The sequence below is a fragment of the Sardina pilchardus genome, chromosome 3 (genome assembly GCF_963854185.1).
Source record: "Sardina pilchardus chromosome 3, fSarPil1.1, whole genome shotgun sequence".
NCBI classification, from domain to species: domain Eukaryota; kingdom Metazoa; phylum Chordata; class Actinopteri; order Clupeiformes; family Clupeidae; genus Sardina; species Sardina pilchardus.
Window position 1 is genome coordinate 29,408,544 of NC_084996.1, and position 27,113 is coordinate 29,435,656.

A 27,113-nucleotide genomic window follows, 5' to 3' on the forward strand; every position below is an offset into this window, starting at 1 on the left:
AGTTGTAAATCCACAAGGTCCTGAAATACACCAAGTCAATAAATTGATTCAGAGAAACCAAAGATGCACTTTGACTGTATTTAAATAGGCTATAATATAGTATACTCATCGGAGAATTTTGGAAAGTGTTTTATGTGTGTGTAACTGTGTGTGAGGGTGTGTGTGCCTGTGTGCGTGTGTATTCCTGCATGTCTGTGTGTGTGTGTGTGTGTGTGTGTCATCCTAAACCAGCAACACCACCATCTGCAGGCCGATGGGTGTACAATGTACAGTCACTAAATGTACACATACATTCATTTATTTTTATAGGCCCACATGGATGAAATTCCACAAAACTTGGCATACTCCCAGGGGATGTCAGGTTAATCTTACACATATTTGGTGCTGTTCGTAATATCTCATCTGACGATAGGGGCAATTACAGCAGTATAATATTGCAATTTCATTTTTTACCATGGGGGTGCAAATCACAAATGACTGGTTATAAGTTAAGTTGATGCGAACTCTTGAAACCAACATACCATACACATTTTGTCATCCTCGGCGCCATGGTTCTGGTAGTTATTTAGGAAAGGTAGTTATTTAGTTTCAGAAGGGCCAGCACGGGGGTGGAGTGGCCCCCGGGGACCAATCAAAATTCTTCCATATAGTCTACAGGGGCTACATACCCACCAAGTTTCATGAGCCCCGCTGTTACAGTGTCCCGGGAATCGTTGACCAAAAATTCAGGAAGTAGAGGACGGGAAAAAAGAAAAAAACGTTGACAATCCCAATATGACCGCTACGCTACACTAGCAGCGGTCATAATAATAATAATAATCTAAACACACACAGTCAACACAATTCAAATACATTCTGATGTACAGTTCAGTAGATGTAAGATACTGATATATATTTCTGGACAGGCATGTATTCACACAGTTCATCTACACTTTCACTAGAATATGTCATAAATGAATTGTCCATAAAATGCACAAATAAAACACAGGGAACTGAACCCTTGGTGAGTAAGATGATATTTCTTCCTTCAGCCCAAGTTCTCCTCTCTCCATCTTCTGACCTATGGCACGACCCTCTCCTGGTCATTCGGACAATTATTTGTAGGCTAACAAGTACAGCTGTTGTCCACTGTCTGAAGACAACACCACCAAAAGTTGGCATGACAGTTTATACAATACATTAAGTTGCAGCCTTCGCTCTTCTACAGAAAAAAGTAAACAAAAACAAACAAACAGAATACAGTGTTATAGCTCAACCAAGTAATTTGAAACACCTCCTAGTTGTTGCCTATAAACAAGAATTTGTATGAGGAATATGAGCTAGATTATCTAGTCATCCATTTAGTGCTTATACTTAAAACAACTTGTACCACAAACAATTCCAGTCATTCAACAGTGCCAACAACCTCCACAAACAGGTCCTCTGCCTGTATAGTTTATCACAAGGGGTTGTGTTTCCAGACTGTAGACTCACAGACGGGTAAGTGACCACAGGTCAGCTAGTACTCAGTAAGGAGTATTACTCAGCTATCAAGTGGTTGGAGGATGCATGGAGGAGATAATAACACAAGCAGTTAGCACAGGCTGCACAGGATAAACCAGAGTAGTGTTGCACCTGTGTCTGCAAAATATTATTGAAAAGTCTATGAAAGAACGTTTGTAAGCTCATTTTAATGATTTCTTAAGGGTACGTTCAGACTTGGCTTCTTTTTCTGACAAGAGGAATTCTACAGACCGTTTTTTTTTTTGTAAAGGTAAACTATGCAACATTTTTCAGTAAATCAATTCGTTCCATACTGTTATATATGGTTAAATGTGTCATTACCAGTCGAACAATGTTTTTTTCGGCCGCCCTAGTGGTCTGTAGCTGTAGAACCACGCTTGCCATTTCAGGAGACCTCGGGCACACACACGAAATATGCAAGCATAAAACGAGCGAAAACGAAAAGCGAAAGCAAAACCGGCGATGAAATCGCCATTCCTGCATAGTTTCCCTTTAAGTTTTTGATTTTCCTTGAATTTCCCCATGGATATCAACAAAGTATCTATCTATCTATCTATCTATCTACAGTATCTATGCTCTAAAAAGCAGCCGGATGTGTCTTTTTCAGTTATCTGTTTGTGATTGGTCAGCTGTCATCACAGTGTGATGTAAGGCATTTATCTGCTAGTTGAACATTTCTCAACTTTAAAAACTCTAAGCTGAAAAAAAATACACAGTATAGCCTAAGGCAGGGGTCGGCAACCTGCGGCTCTGGAGCCGCATGCGGCTCTTTAGCGCAACCCTGGTGGCTCCCTGAGCGTCTTCAAAAATGTATGAAAATGAATGGGGGGATTTTTGTTTGTTTGTTTTAATATGGTTTCTGTATCAGGACAAACATTCTTAACGTTTTCCAATGTTGTAAAAATGTGCATAATAAATATTAAAGTTCAACATTTCTGTCAACGAAGATTTGATAGCCTGCGACACACGTTTCAGGGCGGCGCCGTGCCATGCAGGTGGCTGTGGTTGTAAACAAATCGGCGGGTGTCAGCATGGCCATGGCATGGATCCCAAAGGGAAAAAGAGAAAGATAGCCGATGAGATCAGAGAATTTAAGGCAGAATGGACCGAATCATTTGCTTTCATTGCCATTGCGGAAGGATTGCCTGCATGTTTGCTTGCTTTGTAATGAGAAGTTGGCGAACAACAAAAAGAGAGACATTTAGAAAGACATTTTCAGGGAAGGCATGCTACATTTGCAGCCGACCACCCAGTTGGGACTGAGAGAAGAAGTGCGATTGCAGTAGCCTACTTCTGGAGAAATTTTGTTGCAACCTGAGAGATATTAAAACGTGGAAAACAACGGTTCACGGACGGTGATTACACGAAGTTGAACTTAAAGCACCAGCGGAGTAGTCACGTGGTGTGTCATTCTCTCCGAGATGCGCTGTAGGGAAAAACATTTAATCATGAAAGCTCATTAAGTAGCCTCGTTGTAGCCTACTTAGTCATTTTGATAGTAGGCTAATATAGATAATATACACTTACAGCCTGTGTTACCTTCATATAAGGCTTACATAAGGCTTTTCATTTTTTGCGGCTCCAGACAGATTTGTTTTTTGTTTTTTTGGTCCAAAATGGCTCTTTGAACATTTTGGGTTGCCGACCCCTGGCCTAAGGGAATATACACTGGAAACAAACTCATCTAGTGTCAGGTTTGTTATACATGGTAACTTACCATAAGTCAAGACAACAGGACAACTTGGCTGGATTATACTTGAGTCATCAAGTGTTTTAGAGTGTATCACTCCAGGGTCAATTATGAATCGATCATCCATCCCATGAGTTGGCCAAAACAATCCAATTGCAGTTCTACTTACTTGTATTTTGACTTTACAACTTGGGCATGCTTGAGTGTTGGTCTCTATCCACTGGCCACTCAAGACATCATTCACCAGCCTGCCCTGCCTGAACACCCGCCTCCCGTATCGCTGCTCCAGAAGTTTCTTTCTCGATTTAGAGCCCTTTTGATAGTCTTCCTTCAGTTCTTGTATACCCTCTGCAAATCAGAAAAAGATGCCACAGAATGGATCAACAGAGTATTTCACCTTGTTCTATAATAGCAACATAGAAGGTATGCAACATTGATCTGTGAAAAACATGCTCAGATGCTATTTTATAAGCTCATTTACAACCCTAGAATTACGCTTGGGAATTTAAGGGCCCATTTGAGCAGATATCTAGCGCCCCTCATGCTTATCTGGCATCCACATGAGTAATTGAGCTTCACGCTGATTGGGTACCTTGCTGCTAAAGACCACTCTCAACCGGCTCCAGTAACTTCTACCTGAATCTCCAACTCTGCGTGGTGATGTAAGTTGTGCATGAGGGATGGTTTTCATCACAGCCTGTGTCACACTCTGTCTTTGTTCAGATTCGGACACTTTTTAGTGATCACTACAAAGTCAGAGATTTCCATATGAAGAATGAAACAATGTTTCCAGTTCATGGTAGCTTCGTGTGACACTGACAGACTTTGACAAGATTTGGGAAAGATTCTTGAAAGATTATAGTCTTTTTAACTAATGCCCCTCATACAATCTTTCAAGAATCTTTCCAAAATCTGGTCAAAGTCTGTCAGTGTAAGGTATGCTTCAGGTGGGTTTGTAGAGCTCCATAAAATACTATACTTAAAACTGCTGAGGCCCAATTTCAATTCAGAAAATCGTCTGCGGCCCACCTACAGTATAGACGTCAATAATGACGAGCCAGCTGGAACCTGCCACTTTTCCTCCATCTCGCTCGTGTGCTCCAGATGCGTGCCCAATTAAGTGCAGTAAGTTATGTTCAAGTTAGATCTGCTGCATGGTGGAGATTGAGAGGACCCAAAAAGTATCATCCTTGCATGTAAAATAGTGTTGGTCTCTGTGTGTGTGCATGTTCCACCATCCACAGGCCGATGGGTGTACAGTCAATAAATGCACACATAAATGAATTTACTGTATAGCTCCCCGTGGATGGAATTTCACGAAACTTGGTTTGGATTCAGAGGGTGTCATAATGATCCTACATGTCAAATTACATGCAGTTCTGAACATGTCAGTCAAGGATATATGATTACAATGCCTAATTTTTCCTAAAGAAAAAAAAAATCCTATGTGACCGCCGTTCACTTGCACAGTGGTTATAATTATTACATGCCTGTATGAAAAATAATGTGCAGTCTGTCACAGTGCATCAAAAACACTGATTAGTAATGAAAATAACATGGTGTAATCAAACATCATCTCCATTTGGTAAGTCTTTTTCCTTTCTACAATACTGCTTAATATTTCATAGAGAACTCAGACGGCTAAACCTAAGCCTGTATTTAGAAATCTTGCTTAGTATTCCACGGATACTTCATTACCCCACATGGTGCCCAAGTGGCGCGAGGGTGGAGAGCTGTTTGGAGATTTAATGGCTCTGCAGTATGTGCTGGTGAGAAAGTGGAAGGTTTTTGTCTTAATGGCTTTATTACCATTAATGGCTTAATGTTTTTTGTCTTCTCCCTGATGGGAGGATAGTTAAAAGGGAGGTGGAAGGGTGAGTTTCATCTCGTAGGGTATTTAGGCTTTTCCGGTGGATATGGGCCTCGTAGATCTCGCATATGGGAGAAAGTTTGCAGCCAATGATTTTTGAGGCTGTATTGACGATCCTGTTCAGCTGCAACCTCTGCTGGACAGCAGAGTTGCCATACCAGACGGCAACAGAAAATGTGAAGACACTCTCGATGGCGGCTCGGTAGAACTGCAACACTCCCTTACGGGCCAGCTCAAATTTCCTCATATGGCGAAGGACAAAAAGGTCATGTTAGTTAAGTCTTCCTCCCATTTTAAAGAGGATGTTAATGTTGTGCCTAAAAACCTAAAACTGCCCACATGATGTACACTCCATTGATGGATGTCATCCCATGTCTGCAAAAGTCGACCACTAGCTCCTTCGTTTTAGTGACATTTATTTAGCTCTAGGTTGTGGATGGAACACCAATCAATCAGTGACCAATCTTTCGATCAATCAATCTTTTCTACAGGTAATGGTATAACTTTACAATGACGGCAATGACTTGTTAATAGACATTCACCAAGATGTACAGCCCAGCAGCAATCTATCTAAGATAACACCTATTTGAAGTACCATTCATGATACAGTATGTTGTCAAATACTGAAGTTGTGGGAAGTTTACTTAGCTGAAACTGTGTTTCTTTAGTCCCTCATACTGTTTCATACAGGGAGGGAGGAATGAAACAAAATGCACATTCAACTTCTGCTTACATAACTCCTGAACGGTTTTGTTCAGAGCTGAAAATGCAACTGTATTTAACAAAATATTCTAGTGTTTTACGATGTCTTTGTAGCAGTTAGCTACTGCTGACTGCAGTATAGTCTAGTACAAATCACAACACCTTCCTAGTCAGTCACTAATATGACACCATGTTCTTAACTTGTAACATAATAGTATGACACGAAAACAATTCCAATTGTTATTTATTACTTCGATGACAATAAAATGAAACATTGATGAGTTCTCCAGAATAAATCCATTTGCCAAACGACATAGCCTACGTTAAACTGCTTGCTTGCCCTAATACAAACAAGGGCAATCTATGCGTCACTTTGATGCACAATCTTAAATTTCAGTCGACTAAAAAACTGTGAAAATGACACAATTCTGCATGGGATGCAGACACGAGACCATGCCACAGACTTAGAGATCTTGTTATTGATTTTGATGTTACATTCATCAAAAAGTCCCACAGTAGGCTACAGCAGACCTTGTGCGAAAATGTAGGTTCATGTATTTTTTGCCAATTGTACATTATGATAAAAGATAATGAATGTTTCGGCCATCAATAATTACTAGTGCAGTGCCCGTACAAACAATGTTTTCCAAGAAACTTCTTGCCCAATTACGTTGATGCAAGTAGATCATGTTAGATTTGCGATGATGTAGAAGCAGACCCGTGCAGTTAGTAGCGCTTTTTACTCACTTTGCAAAGTAAAAGATTGAAGGGGAAAGGCGTTTGTTGCAGCTAATGGCAATGTTAGACACATTACATACCCGTACGTTTTTGCTGTTGCCAGGGATGCAAACACACATGTGGTCAAAAAAGAGAGAGCCTCGGAGCGGGGGGGAGGGGGATGGGTAGGTGTGCTTAGGTGCGCAGTGTGGCGCCGGTGGCCGTGGGGTGGTGCATTATGGGTATCGAGCATCTTGGAGGAAGGCCTATATATGGTCACTACGGTGAATGTAGGGGGGTCATGATGTTCAGTACCTTTACTCTGAGTCAAAGTTGCTGTACCATCATCATCATCTTGGCAAACTATTGCACCTTGAGCATGCAGTGTATGCCGAAAAAAAGCCATTGTAGTAATGTTTGGGCACTGAAATCTTGAAAGAACACCCAGTGCAACCTTTTTTTGTTTTGTCCAAAATGATTTTTTGCAAATTGCAAAATCCCCCTAAACTTGCTGTTTAGGCCTACATAGCCTATTAGCCCATGCCTACACATTCTAAGGTTTCAGTGAAATATTGGCACACCACTAATAATATAGACACAACAATTACTGCCAAGTACAAACAAATGATGGGAATACTATTTTTTATATAAGCTAATGTCCAACCAGCTCCTCTATAAGACTAGCTCTTCTCAACATTGCTTTATTGTGTTCTATATTCTATACTAGTCCCATATACACTCCTACAAGTTTTTTTTTTTGTCAAGGCAGGTTGCTGCACTGCCAGCTACATCTAATCCAAACATAGTAGGCCAATAAAAAAAGAGGATATAGTTGGTTGGTAATCTAAATGCAAAAAATGATAAGGGCTAAACCAAAATTATGCTAATCGCGATTAGCCACATTGCTACAATTCAAACGATGTTGACATAAATTAACAACTACTACAATAAGGCCATGATTTCCAATACAACTACTAAACAACATAACATGACAAATTAGCCTCACTCATGTAACTGTCTTCCCATAATAGGCTAAGTAGGCATAGTCTAAAAAACAATTCTAGGTTATGCTCCACAGTAGACAGATGTGCTCCTCCCGACACTTAAAAGACAAAGGCTATTTTTGGACATGTTACGGTAGACACAGAGCTGTTTGATCTGATCTTAATCCTGATTTTATTATTGATGATATCAGCAGAGTCAGCTTTTATAACCCATCCAGAGGTGTGCATGACGAACTAAACTTTATCCACATAGTAAGCGGAGGACATGCGTAAAGGTGCGTAATCTGGTTATCCATAGGCAAAGTAGCCTTCTACCGTTCTCCGTCGCTGCCCTCAGTGAATTCTTTGTGTCATTAGATGTTTCCCCTTGTCACATGCAATTCAATGGACAACTTCGAAGTAGAAAGAATTGTTTTCTTCCTCATTTACTGCATCTCAATTATCTACAGACCCCCCCCCCCCCCCCCTCTAAAAAAACCTCTTCGGATTTGCATGATTCACACAAGTCCCACAAAGCGACGTGAAAAAAGCGGGAGGCGCCGAAAAGCGAGCTGTTTGCATCCCTGTGTTGCTGGGAAATGATAAAATAACCGCACGACATGGCCATGCCTGTGCTATTAACTCGGAAGTGATGTTTGAATAGACCTCTGAAGTTCGCCTACAAAAAGGATCCAAAGCTGCCATCTTTGCCCATATAAGGAGATCCGGGAGTTAATTGAAGCTAACTGCCTATGGCAAGTTGCATTGTAAGTTAGCTTTGGGGTAGCAAAGATCAAAGTGTGCCGTCTTCACTTGCCGAAGATCACAGTATCCACTAGACGGCAGTGGACAAAACTGTGTAGTGAAAAACGTCTGCATTTCCAATGTCATCATCCCCACGAGAGTTTAACAGGTGCGATAATTGAAAATCCCCATGTTATTTTCCCATAGACAACATCTCAAGATACCGGATCTCCTTATTTGGGCAAAGATGGTGGCTTTTTTTGTAGGCGAAGTTCAGAGGTCTATGATGTTATGCCCATAGCCGATGTCCAGATAGAGTCAAGAGCGGCTGTTTTAAATGCAAATTTTAACAGAATGCTACCGACGTGTGTGTGTCGGCATATTGTTGCAAGATCAGCAACCTGATCAGGCAACTATGCAACGGCTACATTAGTCTACTTTAACAGCCTGCTTACCAACATGGGTGCATGTGTGTCGGACTCAGCATGTTTATCCAACATTAACAATCTTGAAACGATCCGTTGTTTACGTGAGACATCGTAATTTCCATGAATGGCAACACGTGGGTTTGTCAGCGAAATGTGCTTTCTTGTTTCTATGCTGGAGGGAGTGGGAAGGGGCGTGGCTAAAGTGCGGAGAGTGGTAGAATTGTGGGATTGCGGTAGAGTTGTATTTTGCTTAATCTAACGATATCTTTGTCATTTTTTGTCCAAAAACGACCAAACTTTGCACTGCACTCACGCATGTTATTAGCAAGACGTGTCAACTTTTAGGTCAGTCGGATGAGTGGTTCGAGAGTTATGCGTGCCACACACAGACAGAGTGACACACAGACAGACGTTCCTTGCATTAATAGATAGATAGATCGATAGATAGATAGATAGATAGATCGACTGTAGATAAGACACAATCAAGCTCTGCAGATGTGACGATACAAAATGAAACTATTGTTGCCTGGCAATGCAGAGTAAAACGTGGCGGTTCATGAAATTTACCTTCAGTCGTTGGGATTGGTCATGGCTGGATTCTGGCAGGTTAGAACCGGCCTTGGCGTCCTTGGGACATGCGTCCACCCCATGGTACCCCTCATGGCATTTGGTACAGAAGGCAAAGGCACAGGATTCACAGAACGCCCAGGACTCGCCAGGCTCCAGGACCACCGGGGAGCTGCAGTTGGTGCGAGGACAATACACCACGTCAGCCATGCAGTCCAGCGTCTTCTGTAGCAGCAGCTGGTCATATCGACCGAACAGCTCCTCACCCACCAGAGCCTTTACCTGAAGAGGGGAAAGTTGTTAGTAACATGTTCTATCATTGATTCTTATATGTGTTATATTCTTGTTCTATCTTAATAAGCAACTGCACATATAACCTCTAATTATATTTACAATAATGTTTTTCTTCTCGTGATGTATTTCTTTACACATCAATCACAATTATGTAAATCCAAGTTGTGGATTTAATGACTCCAACTAACAGGCTAAAGTGTGATATTTTCTAAATGGTGTAGAATGCCTCAGAAGAACTATTTCAATTGAGTGCATTTGAACCGGCATTCTAGTTATTATATTTACAGAGTTGATTAGGCTACTGCTGACTTTTATCAAATGGTACTCTTCATCAAGCACTTTACAAATATGAACTGTGTTGAGTGTTTATTGAGGCTTTATAATACAGTTTGTACAAGCTGTGCTAATTTTACCTTTAATAGTGTTTTTAGAAAATAAGAATATACTATACTACGATGCTACTGTAGCCTACAGTCAGTTTGTTAACAAAACCGCAACAAACCCCATAAAGCTGACCTCGGAGGGAGTGGCCACAGAATCACAGTCAGTATCAGGACAGTTGAACTGGAGCACCCCTCCTTCTTTAATACCAATTCTGAAAATGTTAGAGATGCAGTCTTTACAGAAGATGTGCTCGCAGCCGTTGAACCTGTGGCACTCTAAACCAGACTTTGCGGAGTAGCAAATCCCACACTCAAAACTTTGTCCTTCAAACTCCTTCTGCTGCATCTTTTGGTTGTGGTCTAGGAGCCACTGCAGAAGATCTGCATCTGCGATACTGACAGTGGTAGAGACCCGGGGGTCCCTGGCGTCTGTATCCTGAGGTGAAGCACCCAGCTCATGCTCCTCCATGAATCTCCCAGGGAGAGTGGATGGACAGGAATCCCAGGAGGTCCTCTCTTAGGAACTGGAACCAGGAGAAGAGCACAGCCTCTCCTCCAGAAGTCTCCCAAATCTCTTCTAGATGCTTGCATATCTTCAAAAGCTGTGACATATCCAGCGACAAATATTTATACAAATGTATCATCATAATAATTACAGAACGACCTCTAGACCAAGTGATGTGATATCTTAGGGGAGAGTTATTGTTCATGTGACCAACACAAAGACTAGCCTAGCCTACAACAATCTGATTTACAACACTCTTTTAATGAATGTGACCTTTGACACACCTGATTATGCAACCATTGGCAACACAGTCTAAAGACAACATGACACAACATGACACACCTGATTATAGTGGAGCCATTGGCAACTCAGTCTAAAAGCAGGTGAAGAATCACTTGGGTAACCTGTTGGCAGCTCGAAATCCACCACTAAAGGCGGCAGGAATTTTAAATTAAATTCTCTGTTTCCTTCACCTGTTGAATAAAGACATACAGTAGCCTCATCAGCCGTCACACGCGTCTACTTAAAATATACAAAAGTAAAATTCTTTGAACTTGAATTTAAACTAGAATGCATTTCCCGGTGGGAAGTGCGAAGTGTGCTTGCTCAGACGCGCCGCGACAGCGCCCGGCAGGAGACGCGACCGCTCGTCCTCAGGTCAAAGCGCCAAAGTTTGGCCAAGACGCGAAGCTGCTTCGAGTTTGGCGGCGTTGCCCTCGATTGCCGAATTATTACACTGACGTGAAGGGTTGCCTAGGTTCATCAGTGGTATGTCCCAGAGCACCTCCAATGTAAAAATGTGGATGTCATCCCAAAGACATAAAGAGATACCGTATGAGACAAAATGCATTTTTGCTAATTGCGACGCCCCCTAGTGGCCAAATTGCACCAAATTTACTGAGGTTACTTTGGATGGTGTCCAAAATCATCCCACCAAATATGGTCTTGACACCTCAAAGCGTTTCCGAGATTTGACCTCACTTCCTGTTTGGAGGCTTCGCCATCGAATTTCATTGGCTGCCATGGGCGAACGCTTTGATGTATGGAAATGAAATGTACACCTCTAAGGTCTGTAGACCTTGTGTTGAATTATGTATGAGTTGTTCACGAGTAGCCAGCATGAAACACGTAACCACTGAAAGAAGGAAGGAGCCTAAGGAACTAGGCATGTTTCTGGAACAAATACGAGTAATGTTAGGAGTATTGCGGGAACATCTGCTGTTTACTCACTGTTGAGTAAGTTGCAATGTGTTATAGCCTCAAATTGATGGTAGAATAAACAGGACGAATCACCTGTTCAAATGGTGTAATAGGATGAAATTTGGTGTTGATATGTCAAAGCAACCAGGCTGTTACTGGTTAACGTTTCTGAATATGAAATCGATTTTGGATTGGTTGCATGTGATAAAAGCTATATCATTTGCATTATATAAATGTAACCTATTTTTCCACCCGTATGTCTCAACATATACTGGAGTCACATTCATAAACATAAACAGGATCCTAGGTTCTCAATTTGCTGGACTCGCAGTCTACCATAAAGTTAAAGAATAGTAATAACAGAAGAAAAGGTAAGAAGATGTTGATAGCGTGATTAACTGTGGTGCCTCCACTGAAGAATGTCTTTACCACTGCCCTGGTGGAAATATGTAAATCCTCAGAAATGTCAAGTGACTACAGTTACTTCTACCTGCTTTGATATAGCTTATCCTAAATGAAATACTATGCATAATGCAACAATCACAAAACATTTATTGTATCCTTTGTTTTTAACTCTTAGAATTCAGTTCAGTATGACATAATAAAATGAAAGTACAAAAATAGTTTTTAAACCCCTTTTTAAAAGTTCAACCTATCACTTTCAATGAAATCTCAATTAAGGATTACGTAGTTCTAAATAGTAACTGTGTGGTAATAATTCACCTATACCACCCATAGCCTAAATTAATTAAATGTTTACCATGAACAATAGTTAAATGAAACACACAGTAATACTTTCTATAACACTTTGTGTTGGATGTAATTAATTGGACCTAGAATTGTTAACTGCTATAAGTGGGCCAAACTTCCCAGTTCCACACATAAGCTTGAGTCGAAAAACGTAGCTCCCACTTTCCTTAGCTGTAGTGGAATTCTGGGATTTCTCCCTAAAGCGGAAACTATTATTTTTACCTAATTATAATTACTATTATTATTGGGGAGGTTATAGGTTTGCACTGATTCGGGTAGGTAGTGGCAATATACTGGATGGTATATCGGTTAGAATATAGGACGGAGAAGAGATGGGGTTTAACTTTGTATTGTTCCAGCAGAGACATTCAGGATTTCCATACAGAGAAATATGGGTATGGCTATTTATATAGCCTACTTTAATATAAACTTTTTGTTCGTGACTACAGTTATTATGTGGTCAATTACGCCATCTAGCGGCGTAAAATGGTACGGTGTAATAGCGTTAAAAACTTCCTCTATTTGGAAATGCAACATCCTTACAACAGTATAACGCTAAACGGTAGATTCCTAAGCGAAACACATGAAGTATTATAATTTCAAAGAACACTTACACTATATTCCTTCATGGAAATTATGTCAAGAGCAAGTTTAACTAGAATGCATTTCCCGGTGGGAAAGTGCGAAGTGTGCTTGCTCAGACGCGCCGCGACAGCGCCCGGCAGGAGACGCGACTGCTCGTCCTCAGGTCAAAGCGCCAAAGTTTGGCCAAGACGCGAAGCTGCTTCGAGTTTGGCGGCGTTGCCCTCGATTGCCGAATTCTTACACTGACCTGACAAGTTGCCTAGATTCATCAGTGGTATGGCCCAGAGCACATCCAATGTAAAAATGTAGATGTCATCCCAAAGACGTAAAGAGATATGAGCCAAAATGCATTTTTGCTAATTGCGGCGCCCCCTAGTGGCCAAATTACAACACATTTACTGAGGCTACTTTGGATGGTGTCCAAAATCATGCCGCCAAATATGGTCTCAATACCTCAAAGCGTCTCCGAGATTTGACCTCACTTCCTGTTTGGACGCTTCAACATAGAATTTGATTGGCTGTCAAGGGCTAACGCTTTGATGTATGAAAATGAAATGTACACCTCTAAGGTCTGTAGACCTTGTGTTGAATTAAGTATGAGTTGTTCACGTGTAGCCAGCATGAAACACGTAACCACTGAAGGAAGGAGGGAGCCTAAGGAACTAGGCATGTTTCTAGAACAAATACGAGTAGCCTAATGTTATAGCTATTCTGTTATGCGGGAACATCCGCAGTTTACTCACTGTTGAATAAGTTGCAATGTGTTATAGCCTCAAATGGATGGTAAAATAAACAGGACGACTCACCTGTTCAAATGATGTAATAGGATCAAATTTGGTTTTGATATGTCAAAGCAACCAGGCTGTTACTGGTTAACGTTTCTGAATATGAAATCGATTTTGGATTGGTTGCATGTGATAAAAGCTGTGCCATTTCCTGTCCAGACAGCATTCATATTCAGAAATACTGTACACCGGCAACAAAGACACACACACACAAACAACTCTTTCAAACAGAAACGTCAGTCCGTTACATCTGCCTCTTGTCCACAAACTGCATGTCGCTGAGTTGACCAGCAACGAAGACTTTCACATAAACACACACACACACACACACTTACACACACACATACACATCACCCCCTCAAACACAAATATCTGTCTGTTACGTCTGCCTCATGTCCACAAACTGCATGTTGCACAGTTCACCCACATCTACCCACAATTCTTTGATTTATAAATAACCCCACCATTAAAAAACTGCAATGTGTCAAATCTTATTATACAACAATTGGGTTCTATGAAGCGGTTTCTTTGTTTCTGATTGGCCGAGAGACGTTCCATGAGTTGAGATATCCCACGATAATCCACTCGGACTTTTCACAGCTAATAATAAATCACTCCGCGATACAATGTCAAATTGTCAAGTGTAAACCGAACTGTCACGTTGCATCCAAGCTGAAATACAGACGCTCAGAACATAGAATATGACGGAGGTGGATATTAGCTAGTTGGATGGCATGTAGGCTAAGTAAAATAGTGATGTTTCAAAGCTAAAAGCATGTCCTAACCAGACGCAATGCGAGCTAACGTTTATTAGGCTAGATTCTACATTGCTTGACAACCGGAGAGATAGAACTAACGACTGGCTTTTGGCCATAGCAACGTGCTTTTAGAACTAACGACTGGCCTTTGGCCATAGCAACCATCCATTTAGAACTAGTAACGGCAGTTTGTCCTGCATGAAGTAGAAATTTGTGGCGGAGAGAAGTTAGTTCTACAAACAAGACAGTTTTAGCGATTTAAACGTTTACATGATAATGGGAAATTAGCGCAAAAAAGAAGTGGTAGAATTGTTGTATAAAAGCAATATAGCACTCGTGATCGTGGGTTGTTGTTGGATATTCCCACGGGTGTTGTTCGGCCGTAGCCTCGAGGCCGGAGGCTACGGCCGAACAACACCCGTGGGAATATCTAGCAACAACCCACTCCCACTCGTGCTATATTGCTTAAATATGTATACTGCATGGGCAATTCCATGCAAAACTGTCAAGTCCATAACCCCACACAGCATCATACTATGATGTGGATGATGATTTCTTAAAAGTTTACCATTTCGCTCTTCTTGTTTGTACAACATATTCGACAGAGGTGTCAGAAGTAAAAGTACAAAGTAAAAACAGTACAGGTGATTTCACTAATGAGCTGCTCCACCTGCCTTAAATGTTTTGCTAATTAGAATCAGCTAATTAAGTAAATGGTTGGAACAAAAATGTGAGCTGGACTTTTACACCTCAGAATATATAGCCTAACTCAAAAAAATCAGAAAGACGTGGTAAATGAGAAACAAACAGTTATCTAAACTTTTTTTTGTGATTCCGTCTTACAAACTTTTACAATTGAGTAGTATGAGTTAACACAAAGTAAAAAGAAATCGACTGACTGACTTTAGTTGGTGCTACTTACAAAAACAAGTCTAAACAACAATAAAAATTAGCTGAAGTTTGTTCCCATAATGCCACAGCCCAAGTCAACTTATTCTTTAAGATATTACATGTAACCCTAGGCCACTGAAATTTAATCTTGAAATAAAATGCAACTAAGTGAAAGTTACACTAAAGGCTATAATGTTGTTGTCATGTTGTCATGAAAATGTTTATTTGTGCCATAAACCATCAAGTAGATGACCATCTACAACATCTTAATCCCGTGCCAAAATTCTATGTATTTGATCTTGTTGCCAACTCAATCAGCACTTTCAGACTGAACAGGGCAATTGCACTTTCACTAGTTTGGAGGTAAACATGGTTTAAACTAGAGTTGGAGTTTAAAACCGTGTTAAACTCCTGACTAACGGAAGATCAATTGGTTCAATATTTCAATACCGAAATCCATCCAATTGCAAGCATGCAGCACTGACAGGGGGCCTAAGCCCCTTCCCTGACATACTGTAAAGTACATATTATCGGGAGGCCCAGAATAACTGTCGGGCATAGGGCCCAAGTGCTTCTGCAGATAATGTCTGGGTTTCCCAGATTCATTAAGAAGCTCTTAAGTGCTATAAACTTCTTAGGAGCTTTAGAATGCTTCTAAGAAGCTCTTAGCACTTAAGAGCTTCTTAACGAATCTGGGAGACCCAGCCATTGTAAGCAAGCACTGAGTGCTCAACTTTGTGACACCCCAAAGGGAGCAGATGAATGTAAATTGAGAAAGTAGTCAATTTCACATTGCACCTTTGAGGAACTATGTGTATTCTCTAAAATGTCCATATATTTTAACAATGGTCTTCTCATCAATGGTTATCCTGACAATGCTCTGAAAATCCCTTATACTCATCAGTTGTTCTATAGAACATAGATGTCATACACATCCAAAAAATCCACAATAAAGAGTGCAGAGACACACAAAAAAAGCATTATTAACATTAAAAAGACAGTAAAATTTACCCACAATCCCTAACTGCTGTAGCTGACAGGTTGAGTGTGTGTGTGTGAGTGAGTGTGTGTGTGTGTGGGGGGGGGGGGGGGGGGGGGGGGGGGGGGGCTAAAGTCCAGCTCACATTTTTGTTCCAACCACTCACTTAATTAGCTGATTCTAATTAGCAAAACATTTAAGCCAGGTGGAGCAGCTCATTAGTGAAATCACCTGTACTGTTTTTACTTTGTACTTTTACTTCTGACACCTCTGATATTCGATGACATTGTTAACATAATCATTTGCATTATATAAATGTAACCCCCTTTTCCACTCTTATGTCTCAACATATACTGGAGTCACATTCATAAACATAAACAGGATCCCAGAGGTGTCAGAAGTAAAAGTACAAAGTAAAAACAGTACAGGTGATTTCACTAATGAGCTGCTCCACCTGGCTTAAATGTTTTGCTAATTAGAATCAGCTAATTAAGTAAATGGTTGGAACAAAAATGTGAGCTGGACTTTTACCCCCCCCCCCACACACCCCACACCCCACACCCCACACCCCACACACACACACACACACACACACACACACTCAACTACTAGTCCTAGCTACAGCAGTTAGGGATTGTGGGTACATTTTACTGTCTTGTTAATGTTAATATTGTTTTTTTGTGTGTCTCTGCACTCTTTATTGTGGCTTTTTTTTTGGATGTGTATGACATAGAACAACTGATGAGTATGAGGGATTTTCAGAGTATTGTCAGGATAACCATTGATGAGAAGACCATTGTTAAAATATATGGGCATTTTAGAGAGTAGACACAGATCCTCGAAGGAGCAATGTGAAATTGATTTCTTTCTCAATTTACATTCATCTGCTCCCTTTGGGGTGTCACAAAGTTGTGCACTCAGAGCTTGCTTACAATGGCCGGGTTTCCCAGATTCGTTAAGAAGCTCTTAAGTGCCAAGAACTTCTTAGAAGCGTTATAAGAAAGCTCCTAAGAAGGTCATAGCACTTAAGAGCTTATGAATCTGGGAAACCCGGCCATTATCTGCAGGAGAAATTGGGCCCTATGCCCGACAGTAATTCTGGGCCTCCCAATAATACATAATTTATATCAGGGAAGGGGCTCTCTTCCTTGCAGATTTCAGTTTTCTCCACAACGATATCATTGCACAACATAATTCTTAACTTTTCGTAGACTGCTCACTCTGCTATCAGTATTCAAATGTTGAGGCAATTGATCTACCATTAGTCAGGAGTTTAACATGGTTTTAAACTCCAACTCCCAACTCTAGTTTAAAACCATGTTGACCTCCAAACTAGTGAAAGTGCAATTGCCCTGTTCAGTCCGAAAGTGCTGATTGAGTTGGCAACAGCATCGAAGATAATTATCCTTAGCACAGGCTTAAGATGTTGTAGATAGTCATCTACTTGATGGTTTATGGCACAAATAAACAATTTCATGACAACATGACAACAACAGTATAGCCTTTAGTGTAACTGTCACTTAGTTGCATTTTATTTCAAGTTTAAATTTCAGTAGCCTAGGGTTGTAATATCCTAAAGAATAAGTTGACTTGGGCTGTGGCATTATGGGAACAAACTTCAGCTAATTGTTATTGTTGTTTAGACTTGTTTGTTGTTTTTGTAAGTAGTACCAACTTAAGTCAGTCAGACGATTTCTTTTCACTTTGTGTTAACTCATATTACTCAATTGTAAAAGTTTGTAAGACAAAATCACAAAAAAAGTTTAGATAACTGTTTGTTTCTCATTTACCACATCTTTCTGATTTTTTGAGTTAGGCTATATTCAGAGGTGTAAAAGTCCAGCTCACATTTTTGTTCCAACCATTTACTTAATTAGCTGATTCTAATTAGCAAAACATTTAAGCCAGGTGGAGCAGCTCATTAGTGAAATCACCTGTACTGTTTTTACTTTGTACTTTTACTTCTGACACCTCTGCAGGATCCTAGGTTCTCAATTTGCTGGACTCACTTTCTACCATAAAGTTAAAGAATAGTAATAACAGAAGAAAAGGTAAGAAGGTGTTGATGGCGTGATTAACTAGTGTGGTCCCTCCACTGAAGAATTTCTATACCACTGCCCTGATGGAAATATGTAAATCCTCAGAAATGTCAAGCGACTACAGTTACTTCTACCTGCTTTGATATATCATTTCATAAAAAAAAATTTGGCCATAATAATTATATTGCAATTATATCAATTCAAGTTTTCTTTGCAGCACAAACAACAATAGGCTACAGTTTACTTTACTTCAGGGCGTAATGTTAACAACTTCGTTAACATTAAGTTTGTTTGTTTGTTGTTCTGTATTGACAGCAGACGGCAGAATGCAGGTGCACGCAATGGATATGTTTTTAAAGAGAGTGCATTCGCTTCCACATGAACCTCGGAATGTGCTGCACCAGAACAAAGACACTGAATGCTATGCTTTCTATCGTGCGTGTGGCTCGTTTTTCAGATTTGTTTGCTAAATTTAAAAAAGCCACACAATTTAACAGAGTCGCTCATTCTAGCCTGCAAATGGTTAAAGTGATGCTAGGGCCAGATGCTGCATAAGAAATGGAAAAACTCCACTGACCAGTTGGCCTTGCCAGTTGATCGCTAACGTGAGATACGTGGATGATGAGATTTCAGATCATTTTATTTGGCAAAGAACTGGACAATGCTACCGGAGATGAGATGTTCAGGGTAACAGAATTGTTGCCTGCTTTACAAATCATGAGCGTACAGGGGAGCTACATCCGGTGCAGAACTGAAGTGTTGAATTAGCTTCCACTATTAAAGTAGCTATAACAGATGTGGGAGATGGACCAGTCATCTAAAATGAATTGTACGCGTCGCGAACGGAACGCTTCAGTTACGCGTCCAGTATAGCTTTCCAGTTAAGTTAGCAGGGATATGCGTAGTTTGCACTGACGGGGCAGCATCGATGACAGGTCAAGTCAAGCTTCATAACGAAAGCCAAGCAGAAAAATCCTGCCATGGTAGCGGCACATTGAGTGTCGGAAAACTCTTAACTGTAAAAAAAAAATATATGCCCCCGACCTTGCTTTGAATCAAGTCGTAAAAATAGTTAATTATAGCCTATGTTAAGTCACGTCCCCTTCAAACACAATTACCCTATCCTCTGCAATGAAATGGGTATCCAACAGAGGTGTCAGAAGTAAAAGTACAAAGTAAAAACAGTACAGGTGATTTCACTAATGAGCTGCTCCACCTGGCTTAAATGTTTTGCTAATTAGAATCAGCTAATTAAGTAAATGGTTGGAACAAAAATGTGAGCTGGACTTTAGCCCCCCCCCCCCCACACACACACACACTCACACTCACTCACACACACACACACACTCAACCTGTCCTAGCTACAGCAGTTAGGGATTGTGGGTAAATTTTACTGTCTTTTTAATGTTAATAATGCTTTTTTTGTGTGTCTCTGCACTCTTTATTGTGGATTTTTTGGATGTGTATGACATCTATGTTCTATAGAACAACTGATGAGTATAAGGGATTTTCAGAGCATTGTCAGGATAACCATTGATGAGAAGACCATTGTTAAAATATATGGACATTTTAGAGAATACACATAGTTTCCAAAAGGTGCAATGTGAAATTGACTACTTTCTCAATTTACATTCATCTGCTCCCTTTGGGGTGTCACAAAGTTGAGCACTCAGTGCTTGCTTACAATGGCTGGGTCTCCCAGATTCGTTAAGAAGCTCTTAAGTGCTAAGAGCTTCTTAGAAGCAGAGGTGTCAGAAGTAAAAGTACAAAGTAAAAACAGTACAGGTGATTTCACTAATGAGCTGCTCCACCTGGCTTAAATGTTTTGCTAATTAGAATCAGCTAATTAAGTAAATGGTTGGAACAAAAATGTGAGCTGGACTTTTACACCTCAGAATATATAGCCTAACTCAAAAAAATCAGAAAGACGTGGTAAATGAGAAACAAACAGTTATCTAAACTTTTTTTTGTGATTTCGTCTTACAAACTTTTACAATTGAGTAGTATGAGTTAACACAAAGTAAAAAGAAATCGGCTGACTGACTTTAGTTGGTGCTACTTACAAAAACAAGTCTAAACAACAATAAAAATTAGCTGAAGTTTGTTCCCATAATGCCACAGCCCAAGTCAACTTATTCTTTAAGATATTACATGTAACCCTAGGCCACTGCAATTTAATCTTGAAATAAAATGCAACTAAGTGAAAGTTACACTAAAGGCTATACTGTTGTTGTCATGTTGTCATGAAAATGTTTATTTGTGCCATAAACCGTCAAGTAGATGACCATCTACAACATCTTAATCCCGTGCCAAGATTCTATGTGTTTGATCTTGTTGCCAACTCAATCAGCACTTTCAGACTGAACAGGGCAATTGCACTTTCACTAGTTTGGAGGTAAACATGGTTTAAACTAGAGTTGGAGTTTAAAACCGTGTTAAACTCCTGACTAACGGAAGATCAATTGCTTCAATATTTGAATACCGAAATCCATCCAATTGCAAGCATGCAGCACTGACAGGGGGCCTAAGCCCCTTCCCTGACATACTGTAAACTAGGCTTACATATTATTGGGAGGCCCAGAATAACTGTCGGGCATAGGGCCCAAGTGCTTCTGCTGATAATGTCTGGGTTTCCCAGATTCATTAAGAAGCTCTTAAGTGCTATAAACTTCTTAGGAGCTGAATGCTTCTAAGAAGCTCTTAGCACTTAAGAGCTTCTTAACGAATCTGGGAGACCCAGCCATTGTAAGCAAGCACTGAGTGCTCAACTTTGTGACACCCCAAAGGGAGCAGATGAATGTAAATTGAGAAAGTAGTCAATTTCACATTGCACCTTTTGGAAACTATGTGTATTCTCTAAAATGTCCATATATTTTAACAATGGTCTTCTCATCAATGGTTATCCTGACAATGCTCTGAAAATCCCTTATACTCATCAGTTGTTCTATAGAACATAGATGTCATACACATCCAAAAAATCCACAATAAAGAGTGCAGAGACACACAAAAAAAGCATTATTAACATTAAAAAGACAGTAAAATTTACCCACAATCCCTAACTGCTGTAGCTAGGACAGGTTGAGTGTGTGTGTGTGTGTGAGTGAGTGTGAGTGTGTGTGTGTGTGGGGGGGGGGGGGCTAAAGTCCAGCTCACATTTTTGTTCCAACCATTTACTTAATTAGCTGATTCTAATTAGCAAAACATTTAAGCCAGGTGGAGCAGCTCATTAGTGAAATCACCTGTACTGTTTTTACTTTGTACTTTTACTTCTGACACCTCTGCTTAGAAGCATTCAGCTCCTAAGAAGTTTATAGCACTTAAGAGCTTCTTAATGAATCTGGGAAACCCAGACATTATCAGCAGAAGCACTTGGGCCCTATGCCCGACAGTTATTCTGGGCCTCCCAATAATATGTAAGCCTAGTTTACAGTATGTCAGGGAAGGGGCTTAGGCCCCCTGTCAGTGCTGCATGCTTGCAATTGGATGGATTTCGGTATTCAAATATTGAAGCAATTGATCTTCCGTTAGTCAGGAGTTTAACACGGTTTTAAACTCCAACTCTAGTTTAAACCATGTTTACCTCCAAACTAGTGAAAGTGCAATTGCCCTGTTCAGTCTGAAAGTGCTGATTGAGTTGGCAACAAGATCAAACACATAGAATCTTGGCACGGGATTAAGATGTTGTAGATGGTCATCTACTTGACGGTTTATGGCACAAATAAACATTTTCATGACAACATGACAACAACAGTATAGCCTTTAGTGTAACTTTCACTTAGTTGCATTTTATTTCAAGATTAAATTGCAGTGGCCTAGGGTTACATGTAATATCTTAAAGAATAAGTTGACTTGGGCTGTGGCATTATGGGAACAAACTTCAGCTAATTTTTATTGTTGTTTAGACTTGTTTTTGTAAGTAGCACCAACTAAAGTCAGTCAGCCGATTTCTTTTTACTTTGTGTTAACTCATACTACTCAATTGTAAAAGTTTGTAAGACGAAATCACAAAAAAAAGTTTAGATAACTGTTTGTTTCTCATTTACCACGTCTTTCTGATTTTTTTGAGTTAGGCTATATATTCTGAGGTGTAAAAGTCCAGCTCACATTTTTGTTCCAACCATTTACTTAATTAGCTGATTCTAATTAGCAAAACATTTAAGCCAGGTGGAGCAGCTCATTAGTGAAATCACCTGTACTGTTTTTACTTTGTACTTTTACTTCTGACACCTCTGGTATCCAAAATATCACATATGTTAAAGGCCGTATTGCAAGGTTTGCATTATTAAACAAATTTGCATTAGGTACTACTCATCTAAACTGTTATCCATTGTAGGCCTATTTGATGTTGCAATGATTTGAGGTTTGCAATGATTCTTCTTTCCCCCTCAATGTACTCTATTGCGTCACGTTGGGGACCACTGAACAAGCCCCCTTGAGATTGACATGAGAGAGGAGTAAAGAGAAACGGGCAAGACACTGTTCAGCAGTAAAAAGTGCAGATTATAGATATATACATAGATATATACAGATATCCTAGATAGATACAGTATATAGACATATAGATATATATCACGTCACATTTTGCTGGTTGGGGGTGGCCTGACCAGCGATCACGCAGTCCACCACTGCAGTTTACATGGAATAGCACTGCCTTGCCTAGCCTACCACACGCACCTGCCATACACAGCTTACTTTCTCCCTGTCTTGGTAAGCCATACCCTGACGGTGTCAATGACAATCAATCAGGAGAAGTAGTTATTGAAAATAATCACGCTTTAGACATGACCAGCCTACTTGGCAGCAGCTTGCAACAGGGGGATTCATAGGTGGCACATAGACCATACAGCTAGCATGAATGCAAATATTTTTAGATCTTCTGACTAAGTTTACTGTACTTATTCAAACGACATCAGCACCACTGCCACTGGATATAAAGCAAACATTGACTTTCACTTGGTGCTTCATTGACTGTAAAAAAGTGTAATAATATTATCTATGCACTGCCTGATGTAGACTAGCTTGACTTGCTAGCTCGATGAGTTGCGAAATGATATCAGCAACACGTACTCGTTCCATATTAAACTTAGGCTACAGTTAACATAGTTTGGCTTTCCAGGCTACTTGGACCATGCATTTAATTACCTTTCACTGCCTTCACGTCTGCCAGGCTCCAAACTGTCTTCATAACAGCAGTTGCAATTCAGTATAAACAGCCTCGGTAAAGTTAAAACCAACTAGCGATGCTAGTCGCGGTTAGCATTTGAACTGCAGTTAGCTAACCTACCCTCATAACTAGACGGCTTCCCAGGCTACTTGGACCATGCATTTCATTACCTTTCACTCACTGCCTTCACGTCTGCCAGGCTCTAAACTGTCTTCATAACAGCAGTTGCAATTCAGTATAAACAGCCTCGGTAAAGTTAAAACCAACTAGCGATGCTAGTCGCGATTAGCATTTGAACTGCAGTTAGCTAACCTACCCTCATAACTAGACCTCTCAAATTCCGAAAAATGCATTAAAATAACATTGGACTACGTTGTTATTTTTGTTAAACCTTAGGGTGGCTATGATATAAATGATGTAACGAAATTTGAAGTGTAAATATACAAACTTTATGAAAGTGTAAGCCACAACCTTTTCCTACAGGAATACAGGAAAACATAACCCCATAACCTCCATAAGGAGACCTCCCCAAATTCAGAAACATTTATTAAATTGAAATGGACAACGACGTTATCGTTGGTAAACTCTTAGGTGGCTATGATATAAATTATGTGACGAAATTCGAAGTCTAAACACACTTACTGTTGAAAGTGTAACTGCGATTTCCATAGGACTACATTCTAATTAAAATCCTCGTTGCCTCACGCACACCACTCTACTTCCGGTATTTCGCCTGCTTTGTGGGGGTGTCATATGATCCTCTGAGTGAAATACCCAGAATGCTCAGGTCAATACAAATGATCCAAAACACACCGTCACTGAGAAACATCGTGTGATTGTCTACTATATATAACAACTGAACACACAGTATATTTAACAGCGAGTAAGTCCATACTTGTCCCTCGGGACCATGGCATCTCTAAGAATTACCTTGGTAAGGTGAGACAACGATGCGGGCAAGCCTAGAATTACACCATTGGTGTACCACTGCGGATCATCCCTGTCAGTCAATCGAGGATTGAGTAATATCGGGTTTGAAATCATGATGTCAGTGAACTGTATGCGTCAGACCTGGAACAACGCTGTGCTGTGGTGTACACATCAGTACCTTTTACAAGAATGGCAATAAATAGATTTTTTTTTAAAAATATCAACATTGTATCTTAAATCACTCTGAAATGTCCTTTTGGCATGACCTAAAGCAATTTAAGATGAGCTATTCCGATTAATAGTATACATTCACCAACACTCACGTTTTTGCTAATTATAGAGCCATCGACAGACCAAATAACACCAAATTTATTGGGGGTGCTTTGAATGGGGTCTCAAGTCATCCCACCAAATATGGCTTTCATACGTCACAGCATATCCAAGATAGGCGCACTTCCTGTTTGGCGGCTTCGCTCGCTGAATTTAATTGGTTATCACAGGCGAACGCTTGGACGTATGAAGACGAAATCAAGGCGGTTGATCCACCTTGGTCTGTAGATCACGCGTGCCAAGTTTCATGACGATCGGATAAACTATGCGGCCAGGGTAGCTTTACTTTGACTTTGGACAAAATTCAAAATGGTGGAAAATCCATCATGGCGGAAAATGACGTCACATGGTGCGTTGGAATCAGATGAGTCAGAGGATTCCAATGGTATAAGTTTTATAAAAATCGGCCATACGGATCAAAAGTTACGGGCATGAACGTGTTTTCAATCTTTGACCAGTTGGTGGCGCTAGAGCGTGAGAGTGGCGAGCATGAAACCTGGTGGTGTCAATCAGGGTAGTCTCCTCTATCAGCATACCAAATTTCATGACTTTATGTCTTACGGTTTGGGCTACAGGTGGAAAAATGTGTGGGCATCAGCGCTCAAAAGTCGCTTTTCCATTCATTCCTATGGGGAAAAATCGACCGGAAAAACTGGAATAACGGGAGAACGACAAGGCGTATCGAAAAGCTTTATACAAGCCACCATCCTCGCATCAGGACGCACGCGTGAGAAGTGGAACGGCGTCTCTAGCTCCAAATCCCTAGGACAAGATAGGGAGACAAAAATGTTCTGCAAGATAAATAAATTTGATAATAATAATAATAGGAAGAACAATAGTGTGCTTTTGCAAGCACACTAACTATATTAGCAAACCTCTTGCATACCAGTGTGAATTAAATACAAACGTACTTTTCATCAATGACTCGCAACTCTGAATGTCAAAGACTGGATTACTCAGGATAACTGCAGGAATTGTCAAAAGGTAAATTAATTATCTCTGTTTAAGTGCACAACGAACTTGCACGTCTCTGCAGGTACTAACAAAAATAAGAAACTTAACAGGAAGGCACGCGAGTTTACCACATGAAATATCGCAACAAATGCTAAATCACAGCGAACACACAAATGTCCCGGCCTTTTCTACATAATCACTCAAACTATAATGAATTCTACATGCTAATACAGATGTAAACTTGTGCACATTCAAAGGATACACAACGAATACAAAAGCAGTAGCCTACATATAAAAATGCAAAGCGAAAGTAAACAATAGGCCTAATCTCCATTACATCTTCTAAAGACGTTAAACAACATGTTTCAGGCACGTTACAACATGCTGAACAGTAAATATTGTAGGCTACTGGCCTCACTAATTCTGAGCTAGCTCAGCTATCTAGCAAGTTTACAATCACTAGGCAAGGACGAACAAAGAATGCAGGAAATCTTCACTTTTTTCTCCTTTCCTTCATTTATGCTGTAAAACTGTCAATACAAAAATAAACTATTTTCATTTGTCTTGTCTAGCCACGCATATAGCGAATTGCCGCCATATCAAAAAACAAAGAAATCTTTCTCACATATCTTATTTTCTGTACTTATGTCTAAACACATATTTCACTAGAACAATGTATACTTACAGGCATTGCCTTCGTATGGGTAAGAAATAACTATAGCAGGTGAAAAACATAAATTGTCCGGAGATAGCAACCAGTGTGAATCATCTCAGTGACTTCTCTCGTTTTAACGCTAAGCAGGAAGTATTTACTAGCCTACTTTCACTCCAAAGTAGATTCTGATAAGGCCAGTAGATGGCGCTCTAACATAACAAATGACTGGTAAATACTGAGTGCAATAACATAAACGAAATCTTGGTCGGCTCAGACCGTGACAATATTATTGACTAAACAATAAACATGTAGGAATGAGGTGTCAAACTCACTTTATGGTCAATTATCATCACACGCACGCCAAAGATGTCTCTCTCGCTCAGAAAGTGCACGAACATAATGACTGGTGCATACGTGCAGGAGCGGTCTTTCTAACAGAGTGATTTACCCAGAATGCTCCGGTCAATTATGGTAAATAACAAGAAATAAAATTCGAATTCCTCTCAAAACATCACAAATATATAAAACAATGTCCTGTAATCATTACAATCTCCTAAATAGTAATTCATTACGAAGATAAACCATTACAAATTGTCAAAAATGAAACACCGTCACAGTGAGAACTCGTGGGATTGCAACTATAAATTGCACCTGGACATCAAGGTGGATTAACAACGAATAAGTCCGTACTTGCCTCTCGAGGCCAT

General features: G+C 40.2%; 1 pseudogene; it reads right to left on the reverse strand.

Annotated features, from left to right (window-relative positions):
- Positions 1 to 27,113, reverse strand: LOC134075970 (E3 ubiquitin-protein ligase RNF14-like; annotated as a pseudogene).